Source organism: Mastigoproctus giganteus, chromosome 13 (genome assembly GCF_048544385.1).
Source record: "Mastigoproctus giganteus isolate SK-2022 chromosome 13, ASM4854438v1, whole genome shotgun sequence".
NCBI lineage: Eukaryota > Metazoa > Arthropoda > Arachnida > Uropygi > Thelyphonidae > Mastigoproctus > Mastigoproctus giganteus.
The window spans coordinates 28956319-28978299 of record NC_143587.1 but is presented as its reverse complement, the minus strand read 5'-3'; the positions used below and the strand labels follow the sequence as shown (position 1 = coordinate 28978299).

At 38.6% G+C, this 21981-nt stretch overlaps 1 protein-coding gene across 2 annotated transcripts in view; it reads left to right on the top strand.

Moving 5' to 3' along the window:
• Nucleotides 1-21981, top strand: part of LOC150075905 (uncharacterized) — a 91860-nt gene that overhangs the window by 35226 nt on the left and 34653 nt on the right. The window contains exon 1 of one of the 2 annotated variants that reach the window (XM_090387618.1): nucleotides 8504-8618. The exons of the other annotated variant lie outside the window; for it this stretch is intronic. The gene's annotated coding sequence lies outside the window, so the exon portion shown is untranslated. Of the gene's footprint in view, nucleotides 1-8503; nucleotides 8619-21981 lie in introns of those variants that run through there. 2 annotated transcript variants of the gene reach the window in all.

Here is a 21981-nt window from a genome sequence, read left to right as displayed (position 1 = left end):
TAAAGGGGGAGGAGGAACAAAGATTTAGAGTGCTCTTCAAACCATCCTTGCTCATTGCTCAATAATATTATAATACTGGAGCATTCCGCTACCTTTTTCTTGGGGAGGGGGTCTAATGTCAACAATGCAGGAAGGCTGGTTCACAGCACACTTGGGTACGCCTGAGACATGACAGGGTCCTCACGGACGACGAAAAGAATGCTTCCGTCGGTGGTAAACAGTGCAGCCAGAATACGTGAGATCGCATTGCATTTTTCAACTATTCCATTGACCACTGTCGCCGTTCACGACACCAATGCAGTCTTGTTTCGTTCAGACAAAAGAGGCTTACAGAGGTTAGTACAGCTATAACACGTGTCAACACATTTCTTTAAAGAAATCAACACTGGTGAAAGAAGTAATTGGTCCCATCGTGGAGTATCTTATTTTTGCAGGACGTCAATGGCATACTGGACCGAGGCGAATGGCTGATATTAGGGCCATAAACTTTTGTTATAACAGTGGTATTAACATTTAACAAAGGATTTGAACAAAGGTTTTGGGTTCTTTTCGAAATAACTGCTTCGGCATCACTGGCATGGGTGCCATAACGTTGAAAGGAGACACGGGAAACATTGGACCACGCAAATCCAAAATAGGCGCCTCCGTAGCCAGGTGGGAAGGAGCAGTAGTGCGCAGCACACGCTTCTTGATTAGACCGGGGTTCGAGCCCGTCACCACCAAATACGGGGGATGCGGGAAGGTCAGGGAATGACCACCGCATATCCCGGAGCAATATGGCCTTAGTTGCTAATGCTCCTAAAATCCAAATAACAACAACAGCAAATCCAAAATTGTCGTTTCCTAAAGCGTCTTTGAAACACCTTTCTATAGATGATTATTTAGGATTCATTTATTAGGATTCTATTAAGATTCAGATTCAAGGAGGGCTAGCCAGGGCAGATTCTTTAAATCTCTCTCGTATTTTTCAATCCATACAAGATGACAATACAACCACACAGTGCGCTGTGTGGTTGCATTGTCATTTTGAAAGTTTCCCTTTCTACAGACCCTCGTGGGTAGCGCAGTAGGTTGAATCGCCGTCCTTCCCACGTCGGGTGGAAAAGACATGGATTTGAGTCCCGTCGATGACGGGAGGAATTTTTATGGGACTTTTTCACAATGTAGCTGAGTTAGTTGGTCTCAGACGTGGTCAGTATGTTTTTTTCTCATGGAACATTTGGGTGACTCGTGACAAGCTACAGATATGCACTGTTGTTCACCGTGCCCCCCAGTGAAGTGAGGGAACAACAGAAACATGCTTCACACCATTAAAACTCTTCCAACACACGACTTCCTCCCTATAGGCACTCTTCCATCGTTGCTGAAATATATAAATCGGGACTAATTGGAACACGCAATTTGTTTCTAGTCCTGAATCCTTGTCTTGGAGACAACAGAAAAGTTGTACTTTTCTGTTGTCTCCAAGACAAGTGCATTCTTTGCAAGGTTTTTCGCATGGTACGAGTACTGATGCCTTGCGATGTTCGCATTAATTGGTGAGATTCCGATCTAGACATCGAGCACCTCGCTCCATCAGACATCCAACAAGCGCACCTCTCCTCACCAACAATGTTTGAATATCCGATGAGATTCTCTCCGTTGTTCAGCGCCAGTCCTTGGAGGAGAGAATGCAACACATCTGGGCCTCCGGAATAGGGCCCCAAAACGAAACCAATAAGCTCCCTAAATCCCAAAAAGGACAAGCGGATTGCGATAACATTCATTCTTGCACCAGTGCCTTTCTCCCCGAACTCTTAGAATCGAGGGATCACATACCACGACTTCTTTCTATTTGCAATTATTATTAAATTCAAGAACATCACCGTATTTAGCAGTTGTGCATCTTGAACAATGGTCAGCTCGAATACCTACACTACTGTATCCTTACGTTTCGTTCCTCGCTACGACACCACTTGCCTAAAAGTTTGGAATCACGTTGAACCAATTCGTTCACCAATTTTTATTAAAATATTTTCTGTAATAAATAAAAATAAAAAACTTAAATAATTCTTAAGAAATGTTTAAGAAATTTCTAGAATATTCCAGAAAGTCGTAGAAGACTCCTGAATGCGACTGAGCATTGTAGATGATTCCTGGATGTGACAGAACGTTATTGATTGATTCCAAAATATTCTATGAATTGGAAATACTGTTTCAATATTGTGGAGGATTATTGTAGAAGTCAATAAGCGCTGAATATAAAAAAAAAGCTGATTTCAAAAAATTATTAGAACCGCCATTGTTCTAATAAAGTGGCTAGGTAGTGTATATACACGAATGAACGTTTTCTCAAGTCGATGATGATGGACCAGTGACAATTTTAATTTTAATTTCTTATGTGTTCTTTTGAAGATCAGGTTGTTAGAGGGTAGTTACGAAGTGTAGAAGAGTCCCGATAATATGTGAAGAGGGATGTAAGGATTAGGGTGGACCCGTACAGATAGCGTTTCGCAACTTTCTACTTGGAACCTGTCCCTCGGTTCCCTGAAAGGAATGGAGAAGTGGGGGGTGGGGTGGGATAGGATTTTACGCCGCTTTATCTCAGACCGTATTCATCTTACGCTTCATAAAATTTCAAGGCCCCTTGGATTTGTAAAGGGAGGAAGCCAAGGAACTTAGAAGGACGTCAGTGAATCAGACGCTGCACGTTTCAAGACGGAAACGAGAAGCCGTAATGCGTTTCATTACCCAGCCCGCGCTATAGTTATGCTAATTAATTCACCTCCTCACAACTCTCACTTTCTCTCGGCAGCAGCTTTCGCACGAGTGATAACTGCGGTGAGAATACAATGGTGGGGATACGCACGTGTTGAAATGTAGGTCAGAGTTCACGCGTTGATACACCCCAAGTGGCTTCCTCATTCGCGATGATCTCAAATAAAATCGGTTGCATTAAAAGAGAAGCGCTTTAATATAAAAATGGAAATTAAAAGGTCATATGAGCTCAGGGCCTCCCGACAAACTTTATGATGTGTGCTTGCATTGTGGGAGGGAGGGAGTGTTACCGGTAGGGTCCCTGTTGCTAATGGCAAAACTATGTGACGTCACTCGATGTCATACAGCTATAAAATTAGTGCGATTGCTTTTCTGTATTCAGTGGGTTTTCGGGCGAATTGAAATCCATAATCGAAATCGTTTCCCTGGTGGGGAGGAAGAGGGGAAGGAAAAATTGTGGGAGAGAAACAAAAAATTGAGAGGGAGAGAAAGACACAGAGAAAAACAGAAAGAAAAACCAACAACTGAGAGAGAGAGAGAGAGAGAGAGAGAGAGAGAGAGAGAGAGAGAGAAATAAAAAAAAAAAATTGAGAGAGAGAGAGAAATAAAGTTTGAGGCTCCCTCTCAGAAATAGAAATATTGACAGAGAAATAAAAACAAAAAATTGGGATAGAGAGAAAGCGAAACAGAAAGAGAAAAGAAATAAAAATTGAGAGAAAGAGAGAGAGAAAACAAAAAAATGAGAGAAAGAGATGAAAAATTGAGAAAGAAGAAAAGCAAAAAAAATGAGAGAGAGAAGAACGCAAAAAATTGAGAGAGAGAGGAAAAAACAAAAATTGAGAGAGAGAGAGAGAGAGAGAGAGAGAGAGAGAGAGAGAGAGAGAACAAAAACTGATAGAGAGAGAGAGAGAGAAAAGAACGAAAAAATTGAGAGGGAGAGAAAACAATGATAGAGAGAGAGAGAGAACAAAAACTGATAGAAATAGAGAGAGAGAAAACAAAAATTGAGAGAGAGAGAGAGAGAGAGAAGAACGAAAAAATTGAGAGAGAGAGAGAGAGAGAGAGAAGAACGAAAAAATTGAGAGAGAGAGAGAGAGAGAGAGAGAGAGAGAGAGAGAGAGAGAAGAATAAAAAAATTGAGAGAGAGAGAGAGAGAGAGAGAAGAATAAAAAAATTGAGAGAGAGAGAAGAACGAAAAAATTGAGAGAGAGAGAGAGAAGAATAAAAAAATTGAGAGAGAGAGAGAGAGAGAGAGAGAGAGAGAAGAATAAAAAAATTGAGAGAGAGAGAAGAACGAAAAAATTGAGAGAGAGAGAGAAGAACGAAAAAATTGAGAGAGAGAGAGAAGAACGAAAAAATTGAGAGAGAGAGAGAAGAACGAAAAAATTGAGAGAGAGAGAGAGAGAGAGAGAGAGAAGAACAAAAAATTGAGAGAGAGAGAGATTGTTGTTGTTGTTGTTGTTGTTTTTAACGACACATAGGCTGCTAGGGCCATATTGTGTCTTTCTAATGGTTAATATGGAATATCAGCTTAATTGTGATAGCTATATTTTATGATATATTCCTATACGATTTAGGAAAGTAAAGAGTTCTTTTTGATTAAAATCATCTCCCAGAATCTGTAATAAATTTATTGATGACTGCTTATTAGAAATTGACTTAAAGATGTCTAAACGAATAGTTTGAAAGTGGGGACAGTCCACTAACAAATGTCGAATGGTCAGTTGTACTTGACATGATGTACATTGGGGAGCGCTGTCATTAGTTAATAGATACAGGTGAGTGAGATGAGTGTGCCCAATCCTTAGCCTTCCTAAAATTATTTCATCTCGTCTGTTTGAGAGAGAGAGAGAGAAGAACGAAAAAATTGAGAGAGAGAGAGAGAAGAACGAAAAAATTGAGAGAGAGAGAGAGAGAGAGAAGAACGAAAAAATTGAGAGAGAGAGAGAGAGAGAGAAGAATAAAAAAATTGAGAGAGAGAGAAGAACGAAAAAATTGAGAGAGAGAGAGAGAGAGAACCAAAAAATTGAGAGAGAGAGAGAGAGAAGAACGAAAAAATTGAGAGAGAGAGAGAGAGAGAAGAACGAAAAAATTGAGAGAGAGAGAGAGAGAAGAACAAAAAAATTGAAAGAGAGAGAGAGAGAGAAGAACCAAAAAAATGGAGAGAGAGAGAGAGAGAGAGAGAAGAACCAAAAAATTGAGAGAGAGAGAGAGAGAGAGAGAGAGAGAGAGAGAGAGAGAGAGAGAGAGAAGAACGAAAAAATTGAGAGAGAGAGAGAACAAAAACTGATACAGATAGAAAGAGAGAGAAAACAAAACTTGAGAGAGAGAGAGAAGAACGAAAAAATTGAGAGGGAGAGAAAACATTGATAGAGAGAGAGAGAGAGAGAGAGAGAGAAAGAATAAAAAAATTGAGAGAGAGAGAGAGAGAGAGAAGAATAAAAAAATTGAGAGAGAGAGAGAGAGAGAAGAACGAAAAAAATTGAGAGACAGAAAACACAAACTGATAGAGATAGAGAGAAAAAACAAAAATTGAGATAGAAAAAGAGAGAGAGAGAGAGAGAGAGAAAACAAAAACTGATAGAGATAGAGAGAGAGAAAACAAAAATTGAGATAGAAAAAGAGAGAGAGAGAGAAAACAAAAATTGAGAGAGAGAGAGAGAGAGCGAGAGAGAAAAAACAAAAATTGAGAGAAAGAGATGAAAGTTTGAGGGAGACAGAAGAGAGAGAAAAAACAAAAATTGAGAGAAAGAGATGAAAGTTTGAGGGAGACAGAAGAGAGAGAAAAAATGAGGGAGAGAGAAAAGCAAATGTTCAGAGTGAGACAGGAGAAAGAGTGAGAGAGAAACAAAAACAGAGAAAGAAAATGAGAAAGGAGACAGAGAGGAGAATGAGAAATTAAAAATACTATTTTTTAAAAATGAAAAATCGTAGCATAAAGAAAGAAACGGTCATTACTTTTTATTAAAAATAAATAATGCAATATGCAAAGAAAGAGAGAGAGAGAGAGAGAGAGAGAGAGAGAGAGAGAGAGAGAGAGAGAGAGAGAGAGAGAGAGAGAGAATAATTTGCATCTTCATTATTTCACGAGGCGGGTAAATCATTCTGTCATTTTTCCGCTCATTAGGACACGAAAACACCAACTGTTGGATGAACCGTTAAGGAGGGGAAAATTGTCTACACTACCTAACCAAAATATTCAGCGATCATTCAAACACATTTTTACACTCGAAATAAATATTCGGATTAATGCTACTTTTAACCGTTATATTATTTGACGAGTATGGCATCGGAACATTCTTCACCAATCTGAAAATCCTTAACGGGTGAAACCTCACCGTTGCCAAAAGAACTCAACCCGATCCAAATATACAATACCGAAGGTTCGAACCCGAAATTCAAAATCCGTTTGGTACTAATTAATTCGGTAGACGAATAAATGCAATTACATTCGACTGGGATTTATTCGTGTTTATTTACTCGCGTTGCTTTTGAAGAGCTCGAGCTTGGGACACTCACGCACTCGCACTTCCCTCGAATAACATCGGTTGATTAAGGCTTTCTTTTCGAGTCCAACTTTCAATTAGCCAAGCTGCTGTCGGAGTGTTATCTAATCGAGGATTCTCGAACATCCCTTTCTGTCAATACATCTTGCCGCCAGCTACTACGCAGAGGGCCTCCTTTGATGGCTTCGTTCTCAGGAGATGAACTCCGCTCACGAGGTCGCCGACGAATGTCACTGACATTCGAAGAACTTGATGCGTCTTCCCGCCTTCGATCATATACAATGGGCGGTGACTCGGGGATTTCGAAGTTTGTTAACACCCATCGACAGAGGCGAAAACGGTCTACGTAGGCGTCACGAGAGAGAGAGAGAGAGAGAGAAAGTTGGTGGACACGATCATAAACAGTGTGAAGGTAGAAAACTTTGGCAAACATTTAGCTCATCTGCCTGCTGACTCACTTGAATGTTTATGGGAAACACCTGAGCAATTATTCAGGACAGAACAAGCTGTGGGTTGTTTGTGTACACCCTTTTCTGTTATTCGTCGATGTTTGGGTGGATTCAACAATTTATAACGGTAAAAGTTTATGAAACCACACTCCTTCCACGTACCTCTCTAAAAAAAGAAAGTTTCTTTTTTTTTTTATATAAGATGCTCAGTGAAGGACTTTCAGAACAAAAGACTTAATGGGAGAAATCAGTTTTGAAAAGAACTGCAATTCCCGAAGAGTGGAAAGTTAGTTCCAGAATCCACATGACTGAGGATTGTATCTATCAAAGGGATTGATATTTTTCTAAATTCAACCGAATCTTCTAGAATCTTGATATTTCACGATGGCATCATAGACTTCAAGTTGCCAGATTAGGCAACGAAGAATTGGGTGGTGTGTATATCCCTGTAGATGTCGAACAAGGGGAGCCCAAAACCTTGGGGGAAATGCCTGTAGCCAAGAATATTCTAGAGGGTGATCCCTAACCATAAGTATATTCTACCAACACCGTGGCGATTGATCCAGCTGAGGAAGGGATCCAATGAAGTGGGCAGAGAGGGTTCAGTAGATAGGATGCCATGGTTGAGAGTCAAACACTTTTGACAGTTCTGTGTAGATCCCATTACACAGAAGTGGGATCCACACTTCCACAGAAGTCGGATCCACACTTCCACAGAATGGGATGGGAGCTCTCCAATGCCATTGCAATCTCACTGCAGAGCACAGTTCGTTGCAGTTTTCTTGTTCTGTGCTTGAATTCGCATTGCACCTTGAGGCCTGAAGTGGGCAAAGAAGCTTGACGTATACAATTTTTCGAACACCTTAGACACCCTCGTGGCAGATGTCAGAAAATATTCGATTATCTTATTGGATAATCTTAATTATCAAAGCAGAACAAACTATTGCCCTTGAAAGGAGTTGGCGTGGTATTGCACTACTTTCTACAGATAACTACTGATTTCATATACTATAGAAGCTCTGCATGTTGTCACCAGAGACAACCAGCTATTTAATAAGAGACCAGTTAATCTAGAAACGCGTTGTCATAGCAGTCTCATCTTTTAAGTTTAAATGGCCATTGCGAGAAACCATCTGTTTGGAAGTAGTGCAATACCAGGGCAACTCGTTGCAAAGACAAGTTTTTTTAGGCTGCAGAAATTAAAGGACAAAGATAGTCCTTTCAAGACATGCAAAACAGTTTTAAATTTATTTAATTAATTAATTTTTTTTAATATATCCGGATTGAAAATTTTCTAGAATCTAGAATTAATAATAGTTCTGAATGATCATAAATAAATAAAATTAATATTTTAATAAATATTTATTACTGTAGGGATAACCTTTATTATTAATGACGTAATTTATATTTATTTATTAATGTTTTAATTTATTTATCTTGTAATATCGAATTAAAGAATAAAATAAGATGATTTTTATATATTACATCACTACAGTTACATAAATACTCCTGAAACTCCAAATGTCACTTTTCCTGCAAAGGCATCTCACTGAAGACTTACAGAACACCTTACAAAGATTAAAGGAGGGGACGAAGAAACACAAGAGGGGCGTTTCTAAGAAAAGGCTACAAAAACTAAGAAACAGGTGTAACAAGGACAGATGCCATTCTCCTGAACTCCCACGGGAGTCAAGACTAGTTCAGCTAAAGAAATTAAGAGGGTCATTGGCGCCCTCTAGCGGTACAGCTTCCGGTGACAAGCTCGATGCTAAATCTGCAGTAGCGCTTGAAGGAGAGATGACACCTGTTACAATAATAGGGGATCTAAGGGACACACTTTGCGCTGGAGGGGTACTTTTGTTCCCTTAGCATTATGGCATACTTAAGCAGCTTCTTAGAAGTTTAGGTGAGTGGATGGGATGTATTAAATCCTCGTAATGTCTCAATAATTGTGTGTTTATGTACGTTCGTTTAGGTTTAATTAAAACTTTGTTTTTTTGTAATATTCACATGGTTTTATTAATTTTATGTTTCTATCAATAATATATTTATCAATTTAAGGATAATTTATATTTATTTCATTAATTAAATGAAATATTCAAATTTAGCCTCTTCCCTTCCCCTTTTAATGGTGAAAATTTGATTTCAATAGATTTGTTTTTTTTAGTGTTTAAATGGATATTATGTTAGGTATATTACTTGTCTTATTTGACATTTTTTAAATCGAATAACTTGTACCAATGTGTAATTCTAGCATCAATACAGCTGTGACACTTTTTTGCGTTAAGCAGCTTTCAAATAAGTCTCGAGCTTTCAGCAGAATAATTATTCAGTAATTGAATAACAACCTTTTTAAGAATTAATAGACTTCGTAAGACAACCTGAATTCCGATCGTGTCAACAAATCTAGTCTTTGCCATTTCTGTTTATACTCCGGGACGAGGAGTTCGCAAGATAGAAAGAATACAAGAAACAGCACCGTATTTAGCAGTCATTGAGTGACCCGGATTGAACCCCGGTTTTAAATCCGAATAGAAGTCTGGCTCACCCCAGACATTCTAGATAGTGAGATTGTTCCCCTCATTATTCAATATCACCTAATCGAACAGAACTCAACGACAAGGCAGTTATTATTCACATCAATGTTTGATAAGTTGAGGTCATTGTACCAGTCATACAATTGGCAAATTGTCTATTGGTGATGATTGGGCTCTACCTCCCACCATCTATTTCGAGATCACAGCTTTCCACTCTTTACAACAATATTTATTTGGTTATTATTGAAGTTCTTTATCCTTATAATCTAACAGTTTGATATAGTGGAAATGCCATCTGGTTTCCCACTGAGGCTGTTAAATTCCAAACTCAAAGCTCATAGATCCTGGAAGCCACTCCTACATCAACTTTATCTGAAATTCTCTATCTTAAGAAGAAAATTGAAATTACTAGTAAAACGTCATTATTAGTCTTACTCGAGCTTTATTTTAGTAAATCCAGAAAGGACCTGAAACCTTTCTGGACTAACCTTAAGTCTGTTAGAATTCCTACAGCATACTAATCTAAATCATTCTCCATCAGAATTTGTCTCCTTCTATGAAAACCTATAGATATCGGCGTCAATCACTTATCCCGCAAATAATCTCAGTGTTTTCTACGCTGATAATTTGACTATATTTATAATTACTGACTGATTCTTCTAGCTTTAAACAAGTTCAAACTTAATACTACACTAGTCCTGGTCGATTACCCATCGCCTTCTGGAACCTTACATATTTTTCTCTTGGTCCACAGTTACTTCATCTAATTAACGCCTCTTTCTAGACTGGAAATTCTTCCTGAACGTCTTTAAAAAGTTATACATTATTTCCCTCTTCAAAAAAAGGAACAAAAAATTTGTTTCATCTCGTCTATGACCTGTATGCCCTGGCCAAATTGATTGATACTAATTTTATCCATAGCTTTTCTAAAGTTTTTTTGCAAATTGATACAATCTACTTGGAATAGAACAGTTCATACTGTTCCTGCTGATCTTCTTTTAACTAAATTATATAATTATAACATCAAGGATGCAACTCTTAACTGGTGGGTCTTTCCACTGCCCGTACTTCATCTATATGCGTGGGTGATCTTACTTTCTGTCCGTTTCAATTAAACAGGGACACCCGTCAGGAATTTGCCTTGGATCCACTACATTTGATTTTTTTTAAAAATGATTTTGCTCTTGGGTAATGGTCTTAAGAATCCATTATAATATTTGACCATCTTTTGGAAACTAATTCTATTAATAATAGACTATCTGTAATTAGAGGCTTAGCATTAGCGTTAGGCAAAATGATGCAAGAAAGCAAACTTAAAAAGCATCAGACAAAGAAAAAAAGGCACCTCCCATTTCACCTATTAATTCCTCCAATAGTTTGTCTAGTTCTTTCTTGAATTTATTTAAGCTATCAACTTCCACAACAGATGGAAGTTTGTTCCAGCAATCAATCAGCCACTGGCTAAATACAAACTTATGCACATCTATCCTGCAACCATCCTTCCTCAAATTGAATTTATGTCCCCTCATAAGTGTAGTCTCAGCAAGTGGAAGAATGCCGTTAACATTCAGCTTACACAATCCATCCAAAGCTTTAAACACCTCAAACAGATCTTCCCGCAGGTGCCTAGTCTCGAAGCACTGCAATTTTCAGCACTTAAGCCTGTCTTGGTAAGAGCACCCCTTCGTTACCCTCACTAATTTTGTTGCCCATCTCTGTATTCGTTCTAGCAAATCTACATCCTCTTTAAAATGAGGCCTCCACACCCGTATGCAGTACTCAAGGTGTGGCCTGACCATTGCCTTATACAAGGGGACAATCACCTCCTTATCCCTGTTAGAAAAATTCCTGTATATCAATGACAAAACTCCATGTGCTGTCTTAGCAATCTGTCTGCACTTCTCAGAGACCTTCATATCTGACTGTACAATTAACCCCCAGGTCTTTTTCATTTTCCACTATTCTGAGTTGGTACGTTACTCAGGAGTTATTCCTTTCCATACGCAGTGCTTTGCATTTGTCAATGTTAACCTTCAATTGCCATTTCTCAGTCCATCTGCCTAACTTTTCTACATCCTGTTGCAATAGCATACTGTCATTAACAACCCTACCAACCTTTGTATCATCCACAAACTTGAATATTAAGCCTGATATGCCTCCATCAATATCATTAATAAATATAGAAAACAACAGTGGGCCCAAAACCGAACCCCTGGAGGACTCAACTAATCCCATTAGTCCACAAAGAGCAGTGTCCATTGATTACTACTGTCTGTTTTCTCCCACTCAACCATCCATAGCAGCAACTTGCCCTTAATGCTGCACTGCTATAATTTGTACAGAAATCTTTTATGTGCAACTGTATAGAAAGCTCCTGAAATCCAGGCATATGATATCAAAATTATTGTTTTGCAGCCAGTTCTTCTGTGACCAAGTCGAAGTATCTAATCAAATTGATCAGACAAGATTTCCCTTACAAACCCATGCTATGTCTGAACTATAACTGAGGTCTTGTCTAGATGATCCCGCAATGCTTCTTTAACCAGTGACTCATAAGCATCCCTTATAACATATACAGTGGTGTTCAAAGAAAGTGTATCACCCCTTAAAATTGTAATTTTCGTCCAAATAACATAAGTATATGGCAATATTTCTTACAGATTGCATCAGATAAGATGCAATAAGGGCACGCGTAGGTGATGACGTAATATTGCGTCAGCTGTTACTTTCATCTATATATATAAGCACACTCTGCAAGGGTTGCAGTCATTCCTTGCTTGTGTCAGGATGGTGAATTAAGTGCAATTGACGCCACGAAGAAAGAGTGCTATTGTTGCTTTACGTGAGGAAGGATGTTCTTCCCGTCATTTTGCGTATAGAGTGTCTTATAATCAGTCTACAGTGAGTAGATGTCTTTCTAAACTCAAGAATATTGGTTCTGCTAATAAGAAAAAAGAAACCGGACGCAAATTAGTCTCTACGCCAAAACAGGACCCCGTTTTGAAGTGCTTATGCCTTAAAAACAGTAAAGCTTCTTCGTCTGAGCTGAAAAGAGAATGGGAAGAACATACTGGAGTGATAGCAAGTGCAGTAACAGTCAGAAGATGCCTATTCAAAAATGGACTTGTTTGGTGTAAGGAGCATGGACCCCCGAGCAGTGGAAGTCTGTTATTTTCTCGGATGAGAAGAAATTCAACCTGCATGGCTCTCATGGGAGACAAACGATTCGCCGTAAACGTGGTGAAGAATACCATCCACACTGTATGGTGTCTACATTGAAATTCCCTACCAGCCAAATGATATGGGGGTGCATTTCGTATCGCGGAGTAGGTCACCTGCAGTTTATGAAAGGTTCCGTAAATACCAATGGATACCTGGCTATATTGGAAGGCAAATTGCTGCCAACCATTTCAACCTGCCAAGTAACTGCATCTTTCGGGACGACTCTGCTCCTTGTCATCAGGCTAAGAGTGTAAGTAGGCACTTCTTTAGTTACTTTAGCTTCATTTCTGCACTAGAGGTTCGACAGTAATGTGCTTACATTTGTTACAGGTGAAAAAATGCTTGGAAGAACGGTCCATTTCAACTGTTAGCTGGCCAGGAAACAGCCTGGACCTGAATCCTATAGAGGACTATAGGATTCAGGTCCAGGTTTCTTTCTGGCAACCTGCAGTTGCCAGAAAGAAACCAAAGACCCTTCGTGAACTTGAGGAAGCCATAATTCGTGTTTGGAACCACGAACAATCAGTTGATTATCTTCAGAAATTGATCTTATCATGCCTCGACGGTATGCTGCTGTCATCAGGGACAGAGGCGGTTCAACTAAATATTAGTTTGCACCTGGTGAACTTTCATTTTGTTTTCCCTTTAAAATGATAAACTGAAGCAAATTGAGGGCTTCTGATAACATTTCGGCCATAATTATACAGGAATTTTTAATTACCAAAAACTGTTGTATAAAGGTTGCAAATGCTCATTTTGGAATATTTTGAGAGCAGCTGTCAAATATTACTCAGCTTTGCCTTAACTATTAATAAATATCTTTTGTTTATATTTCTATTTGTGATGCTAGTCATTAATGTAACATACCATAGAGAAAAAGGGTTAGAAATGTGAAATTCCTAGGTGATGCACTTTCTTTGAACACCAGTGTAGGTCTGAATTACTTGTGTCATCCTTTGATCCCCTTTGTGAATTTGGGATACATTGGCACACTCCATTCTGCGGGACCTCCCCTGTGCGAATAGATCTCAAATACTTTCTACTCTAAACTTGTAGATTAGGCTTACCTAAATGTACAGTTAGGTACTTCAGAAATGTTGCTCCTACGATTGCCATTTACTAAATGTTTGTTCTCCCTATCTGGATATGCAAATTCAGTTTTAGTTTCATTACTCTTTTGGTCTTATTACAGATTGGAAGTCTGTCTTGTAAACAGTAATAATAAGATTCTTTAGGTTAATAAATTGCAATTGCAAATCCGAGTGAGATATAAATTTCACCAATCACGTTCGAGATTTTGTTTTATCCTCAATGTTCCACCATCATTGAGAACAAAACAATTTTTTTTTTTTTGATGTTTCTGGAAGAAGAAGAAGAAGATAAAACACATTTCACACTTTCCAGAAGTTGTTATTTGGAAACCGTATCACTGCTTCAGGGTGGCGTTGTATCCATCCGCAATGTGTTCCCTATTAGAAATGAAATAGCTATCAGCAACATGTAACTTAATTTAAAAACATTTAAAATTCCTGGATATCACTCTCTGTATTTAAAATGTAAATGGTTTTTATTAAAAATAACACGCTTTAACGTGCTTAAAAACGTCTCAATAAGTTTTTTTTTTTTCCTTCCAACGAAATACTACAGTGATAACACCTTCGACATCTTAACTTTTAACGTTCGAGGAAGAAGGGCGGGGCTTATCTCAATTAGCCACTCAGGATCTTCTCTTTAATACAGGAATTTTATATTATTCTTAAATTATTTTTATAATGTTATATTTATTCCTGAATTATTTTAATACAGGAATTTTTAATTAATACATTTAATACAGGAATTTTCAATTAATAATTTTAATACAGGAATATCATCTGCATAAAGAGCTTCAAAAGTTAACTGAGATGGATTTAATATATAGCCATAAATAACGACATATTAAAACCTAATATTTAATTTTATATATATCGTACAAAATTTTAATTCATATTTTGCAAAGTACAGATTTCATTAAAGCAGCACGTTACATATTCTAAATCTTTGAAGAACTAATATGGTGTCTGGGTCATGTAAAGGTCACAAATCCCTAACCAGTTTTTGTTTATAAATGCCTGTAAAATCCAGTAGGACCTGTAGTGACTTTTAATACGGGGAGACAAACCGGGATGCTGCAACCAGATACCTGTCATCATTCAACAGACTGCGTCCCCCACGTCTACATTTAATCATCTCCTACTTACCTAATAAACGTCTACTGGAAAGCACTGTGGTGTTGTAAAAGATGGAACCAGCTGAGATGTAGACAGAAAGACGGAACTAACCCTACGGGCATCAACGTGGGCGTTGAATACCACACCCCACAGAGGCAGAAGGGAATTAAAAGCAGCTTTCCCCATCTTGTTATTGGATGGCAAAAATAGAACGAGAATGTGTTTTCGCTACAAGAAATAATCAATGGTAATTTGATTCGTTGATTTATTCAATGGTATTTGGAATGTGGTTACCAGTTAGAATGTGATTGTTGGTTGAGTAATTATTTTGACAATTAGTCCCTGTGGAATTTTACTTCTCCTGCGGAAGAAATTCCTAGTGAGGTATGCATCGCTAGAATATCTATCAACCATGGATAATGTGGTTATAGGCATTTGTCAGAGGAAATTTTATCTGTTGGTTTAATCTGATGTAAAACTGGAATGCATTTTATGGTAGAGTGAAGATAGATATGAAATCCCATGAGTAACCAAGGCATCAACGGGGAAGTTGTTTTAAAATTGCTTGAAAATTCACAGCTGATGATTAGGTAGTTGTGCTACTCATATATAAAGAGAGAGAGAGAGAGAGAGAGAGAGAGATTGGCTCGCTCTGATTGGATGGAGAGAAAATAAATATGTATATATTTCTTATTAAACATGAACAGCAAAAACATTTTCAATATATAAAGATCTATTCACATCCTATTGTACAATTATAACAAAATAAAGAAAGCAGAGAAGACACAAAACACTTAAGAATATTAAGGCAATACCATGCAAGGCACAGATGCTACTTGTAGATTTTAAGAATAATAATAAATACGGACTCCAGAAAGACTGCGATTAAGCCTGAGGATTACTTCTAGGAAAACACAACGCCAATCTAACAAACCATAAGGAAAATAGAGAAACGGCACACAACACTCAACCTTAACAAGGAGACTCCACTCAGAAGAAACAAAGACAGTAAGATGGGCAAAGAAAGCATTCCATGGCGGACACTACAATGACCCCTGTCAAGACAACATACATAAGATGGCTTCCAGCGCACGGCTTACGAGCTGGAAACTCTTCTGCGAGACCGGAGGATTCATGCTCGCCATCCAAGAATAAGTAATCAACACCACGAACTATAGAAAATACATCGACAATGATCCCGGAATGGCAGATGACACATGTCGAAGATGCCACCTGGCCCCAGAAATAATCCAACACATCACCGCGGGATGCAGGGTAATCACCTAGACACAGTACACTCACAGATACGACCATGTGGCCAGGATAACACATTAGAAGCTAGGGCAAAAATACCAGTTGATCAGAGAAAGTGTATCGTATTACAAGTAAGAACCTCAGGCCATACTAGAGACCCCCTACTCACAAACTATACGAGACCGTGCCATAACAGACAAGACGATCCCGTACAACCCTCATCGACAAGAAGGAAATAACTATCTGCCTGATCAACATAACGGTTCCCAACACCAGCAACCTCCAGAAAACCTATGAGGAAAATATCAGGAGATACAGAGACCTAAGACAGGAAGTCAAAGAAATGTGGCATATAGAACAAGTAAAGACCATTTCGAACATCGTGTCAACCAACGGAATGGTGCCAAAGCGCCTCCATAAGAACTTAGCAACAATATGCCTCCCAGAGAACACTTACATGGAACTCCAGAAAGCCGCAATCCTGAACATCAGTAGGACAATCAGAGATTATGCGGCCAACAGTATTAATAATAATAGTAACCAGACACAACCAACCACCCCATACAAATGGTAAAAGTGCCATAAGGGTATTTGTATCAAGTACACGGGGTGGGGAAGAAATGATAATCAAATATATATATATATATATTTAGCAGGACTATCTTTTGCCCGAATTGCACGTCGTGGCATGAATTTCGATACTACAGAAAAATATTCATTGGAGGTAACGTGGACTCCTATAGAACATAAGCTATGCCACGCAATTTCATGCTTGGAATCACAGTGGGAGAATAACTCGGACACATTGTGAAAAAGGTTCATAAAAATTCCTCACGTCATCGACGGGACTCGAACTCAAGTCTTTTTCACCCGTTGTGGGGAGGACCTATCAAGTGCTACCCACAAAAGTCCATCTGCATGCATTTACTTACATGATTCATCTGCTTATATCGTTAGAAAGTCGCGTTACCTGCAATTAATATTTTTCTGTCATATTGGACCAACTTCGTCCTACAGTGCTTCATTTTTACTCGGATTACGATGGATTCTTTCAGGACGACAATGCAACTATCCAACCGTGCCAAAATTGCGTCTGAATGGTTTGGGGAAACATTCCCAAGATGTCCAACAACTATCGTGGCCGCCTAATTTTCCAGATCTGATTCCGATTGAGAATGTCTGGGATACGTTGGAAAGAGCAATTTGGCTTCTCAGTTCTCTACCGACTGCAATACAGCATCTGACATCCTGTTGGAAGAATGGTGAAATCTGGGGGCAGATCCCTAAGATGCCTAGTGGAATCCATTCCAGGATATGTATGAGCTGTAATTCGGGCAAAAGGTTGTCTTAGGTATTGAATAAAGTTGGTAGAGCTTTAGGCCCGTCTGTGGTTTATATACGCCATATTGAGCCGTATATATTATGTTTGTTGCTGGACGAAAAACCAGAGTTTCGGGGAGAAAAAATTGTGCTACCCTCGTCTGAGACCAAGTAACTCAGCCACCTTGTGAAAAAGGACCATAAAAATTCCTAACGTCATCGACGGGGTTCAGAATTTTTCGGCCAGCATGTATGCAAGATAAAGATTCAAATACAAATTGCTTTCATAAAATTTTCAATGTGGCAAAACGAAATGAAATCTCTGAATGCTCAGCCTGACCGTAATATGTGCATAACCAATGGCAGTCAGGGTTATTGAATTCAAGACAATCTGACAGAATGGAGCTCGTCAACTTCTCATTTATTAACGATCCATTGTGATTTAAGTGTAAAATGGCACGCAATTGGTTCATATACGCAGCGGATACAGGTTCTTGTTTACTAACTAGCACACTATAAAGCCCTAAGCCATAACCTTATGAAGGACGTTAGGGGTGTGGTTAACGGCATGTGACATAAAAACTGTCCAGTTCATCTACCTTAAGTATCTCCTGACGCCAGGTGTTAGCCAGACAGTGGAATAAGTTGTGGCCTAGCTACGATTGGGTTCGCTATCTGTTCTCTTATCGTAGACGCCTACCTGATGTTAACTTGTAACAGTAGATTGGAAAGAGAGGCTTATGGGAGAAAGGGGCTCCGGAATTACTTGCGTGTGTAACAAAGCGAATGAGGCCCAAACCTTGTGTATTGTATGCTGGAGTGTCATGCACTGTCAACACGTATCTTGTCTTTTATTTGCCGCTTGTTAGAGCAATTTGAGGTCACCGATATAACTGGAGCGGTAACAGCTTTCCTCAGTGCATTACTGTCTTCGTCTATCTTTCTTTCTTGTGTGCCGTTTCTTTGCACGTATTCACAGGACTGTTTCGCTATCGGTATTTGTTCTGTTTGTGTACGGTTCAAATAGAGGTCAGTCGCTCTCGTAATTCACACTAGATCTAGGTCGTCCAGCGATGCGGGCACCCTCAAGTGAACGATATGCTCAGTTGTACGGATGATAAACTATCGATAACAGAAATTAGGGAAAGGATGGGCTCAATAGATGGCTCCATATATATATTCTCGCGCCTGTGTACGGAAAAGGTATTCTCTTTCATCGAACAGCAAGTTCTGTTCACATTTTTCATCTCACTTTGAATATCCAGAGGAAGTCGAGAGTCCCAAATTCAAAAAGTGTCTAAAATTATTTAGGAATTATCTTTAGATGTTGCTGATTGATTAATACAAGGTATGGCTATTAAATAACAGACTGTTGCAATAAAATAAATATATTATATTTCGTACCTTAATCCCCTTCCCCGTTATCCCCTTCAAACTAATTGCATTGGGTTTACACACACTGTTCCATACGTTTCTTCCAAACACAGAACCATTTCTGGATGTCATTTTCTTCTATCACTTTTAACACTTCTGTAGTTTTTTTCCTGAATGTCTTCAATGGATTGAAAATTGGTTCCCTTAATTAAGAAGAGCACACTTTTCAGTTTGGAGAAGAGAAAAAAAGTCACAGGGGCTAGATCTGGGAAGCAGGGGATGCATGTTCACACATAGGGATTTGTGTTTTGGCCATTACCTGGCGAACACTTTGCTGGAGGCACCATCCTTCCACAATTCATGTCTCTTTCCTCGAATTTTTTCAAGCAGCCTTGTCAGAATTTTTGACCCTCGCTGTCTTTGTGGTGAATACGAAGACTGGGATCACCTATTCCATGTTTGTCCGCTGTACGAGGACCTGCGAACGTTGCTCATAACAAAAATACATGCTTAACCTCGAGGAAATGAACATCTTCTGATGAATGAGGAAGACTAGTACAGTACCACACTTTCTCTGCCTTCGCCCATGATCTCTTCACCAGAAGAAGATCACTGGTACAGCATCCTAGAACCAATGCACATTGATCGACATCCTTTTCTCATATACCGAACATCTCCACCTCAGATTCGACTGTGAACATCTTCACCTAGATTGTAACCACTTCTACCTACTGGACTTGACACTCAGGTCGCTTGAATTGTTTCATCCGCGTCTCTCTTGATACGTGACTGTCTTCCCACCCTCTCGAGGGCCCTCTTCTTCCACTTTCCGCTTAGGTGGAAGAAATCCCACTCAACCTGTGGAGGATGCCTTCCCTTACATCCTACGTCACTCTGTCTATACCTCCTTTCCTTTACTCTCTCCGGTACATCAGAAAGAGTAAAGGATCGTCATCCTCTCCACACCGGGTGGAAAAGACCTGAGTTGGAGTCCCGTCTCTGAACGGGAAGAGTTTTTACGGGCCTTTTTCACAACGTGGCTGAGTTAGTCGACCTCAGGCGAGGGTACATGGTTTTTTCTCCAAGAAACTTGGGTTTTTCATCCAGCAAAAAAAGAAAATCGACCTCAGACCACACGCAATTTACAGACAATATACAAGCAATATGGCCTTAGCCGCTGAAGCGTCCAACATCCTACAACAACAACATCTTCCTTCTAAAAATTTGTGCCATTCAAACACTGGACCTGTTGACATAGTATCTTTCCCATAAACCTTACGTAACAACTCATAACTTTCAGTTGGTGTTTTCTTTAGTTTTGTTTAAAAATATGCCTGTGCAGTCTCGTTATTTAATAGCCACACCGCGTACAGTTTGGTAGTGCGACGCTAGGGCAACTCGTGGTGAAATATTTGATAATGATATCGATGCATTCATAGCAAACATACTTTTCTCACTTACCTACTTTCAAAACTGTGATTATTTTCTTTCTCCAGTAATTTTATCTGCTTAAAATCACATTTTCTAGAACAAAAAGAGTATCACTGGCCAAAACTAAACAGTAAACAACATAAAATTACAGGTGACTTTGACTAATCAGTCTAAATTATTCATAAAATCCATAAAAGAAATTTTAATTCTTAAAGTTAATCGAAAATGAAAATTTTTAATTTATTTCTTTAAATATATCGGTTATTAAATGAAAATTTATAAGAGATCGCAGATTTTTTTTTTTTTTTTTTTTACACAAGAAAGCTTTTAAATTTTCAAAGGTCATTGTATGTTTTTGAAATTATAAACAGCAATATTTCCATCTCATCTATTTTTAGCCTCTTTAGTTTCTTATTATCCTCACCATGTCCACACGTCCGTCCGTCCATTCGCATGTAACAACTCGACTGCCGTTTGACGATTTTCATGAAATTTTATATTTGAGTGTTTTAAGATTTGTCGAGCCTTTCCAAATTTTATTAAAATCCAACAAATGGAAATAGGCCAATTATTTTTTTTTTCTGTTCTCATGAATAACACGACTCCTAGTAGATAGATTTTAATAAAATTTCATATTTGAGACTTTCAAAAATATTTTTGTCGAACCATTCCAAAATTCATTACAAATCCGATAATTGTTATTTCTCTGTCCGTCTGTCCGCATGCATTAACTTGACTCCCCTCCCATATTTGGGACAAGCAGATAGCTAAAGTTATCTGTTTTATCCGTGTTGTAATTCTGGAAAATTACCAGGATAACTTTCTTAGACCTTAATTGTTGTCAATTAATGTCAGCCTTATGATGTCGTATACCATCTCTTTTAATTCACTAACAGTTTAATCCTAATGCTAATCTAGTAACCAGATAATCCGCTAACTCAATCTCTTGACCAAAATGTGACGTCATCTGACTTAATCTCCTTGCCTTATATAAAGCAGCTTTACTCCACTTTGTATTTCAGTTTCTCTCTTGATATTGTGATGACCTGGTAAGCAGAATGTCTTAGATTATTTGGTTTTCAATGTATTGTAGATTATGCATCTAATTTCGTTTTTTTTAAATTTTAATTTCTTTAGATTTAAGTCCCAGCTTGATGCAGGGCCAACTCCAAAATTTGTGGAGTCCTAATCAAGAATTACTTGTTAGGTCCTGTGCAAAACTTATACGGGGTATTTTTGTAATAATGATTTTCTGATTTTACAACTCTTGGAGTGACAATGATGTGCATAATTAGGCATTAAGACGGTGGTATAGACCATTTGATTGCGGGGCCCTGTTCGATAGAACTGTTGCTCCATGGTCCCGTCATCAAAGAGCGCCGGCTGATGGGATCATGATCTACAGTCCATGTAGACCATCTTGTCTACAGACCACGATCCCGTGAACAACGGACTGATTGTTAATTTTATTAAATCCTGTGCACCCACATTACGTCACTCCAAGAGCTGTAAAATTTGAAAATCATTATTATAAAAATAACTTATAAATTTTGCACAGAACCCCCGAAAATTCTTGAACAGGGTACCTAAAATTTTGGGGCCGACCCTGTACGAACTAGACGTCTGAGTTCAGCTTACTGATACTCGGGGGAGGCTCGTCCATAGGCACTGCAGCACCCCCAGCTATTTAAATCTAGATATACAGTGAACAGAGTTGTATGAAATTTTGTGAAGAACAATGCTAAGCAATGGATATTTTTATTAACAGGACCCGCATATAGTATGCGCATCCTCTATTTCCAGTAATCATTTCAGTAATAAACGAATAAAAACACGAAATCGTTTCGAACTTTGAAGTTTAATTAACAGTAGGCCTCACTGTGCACCAGGCAGTGACACATTTTGTATTCCAGTGAATTTTGTA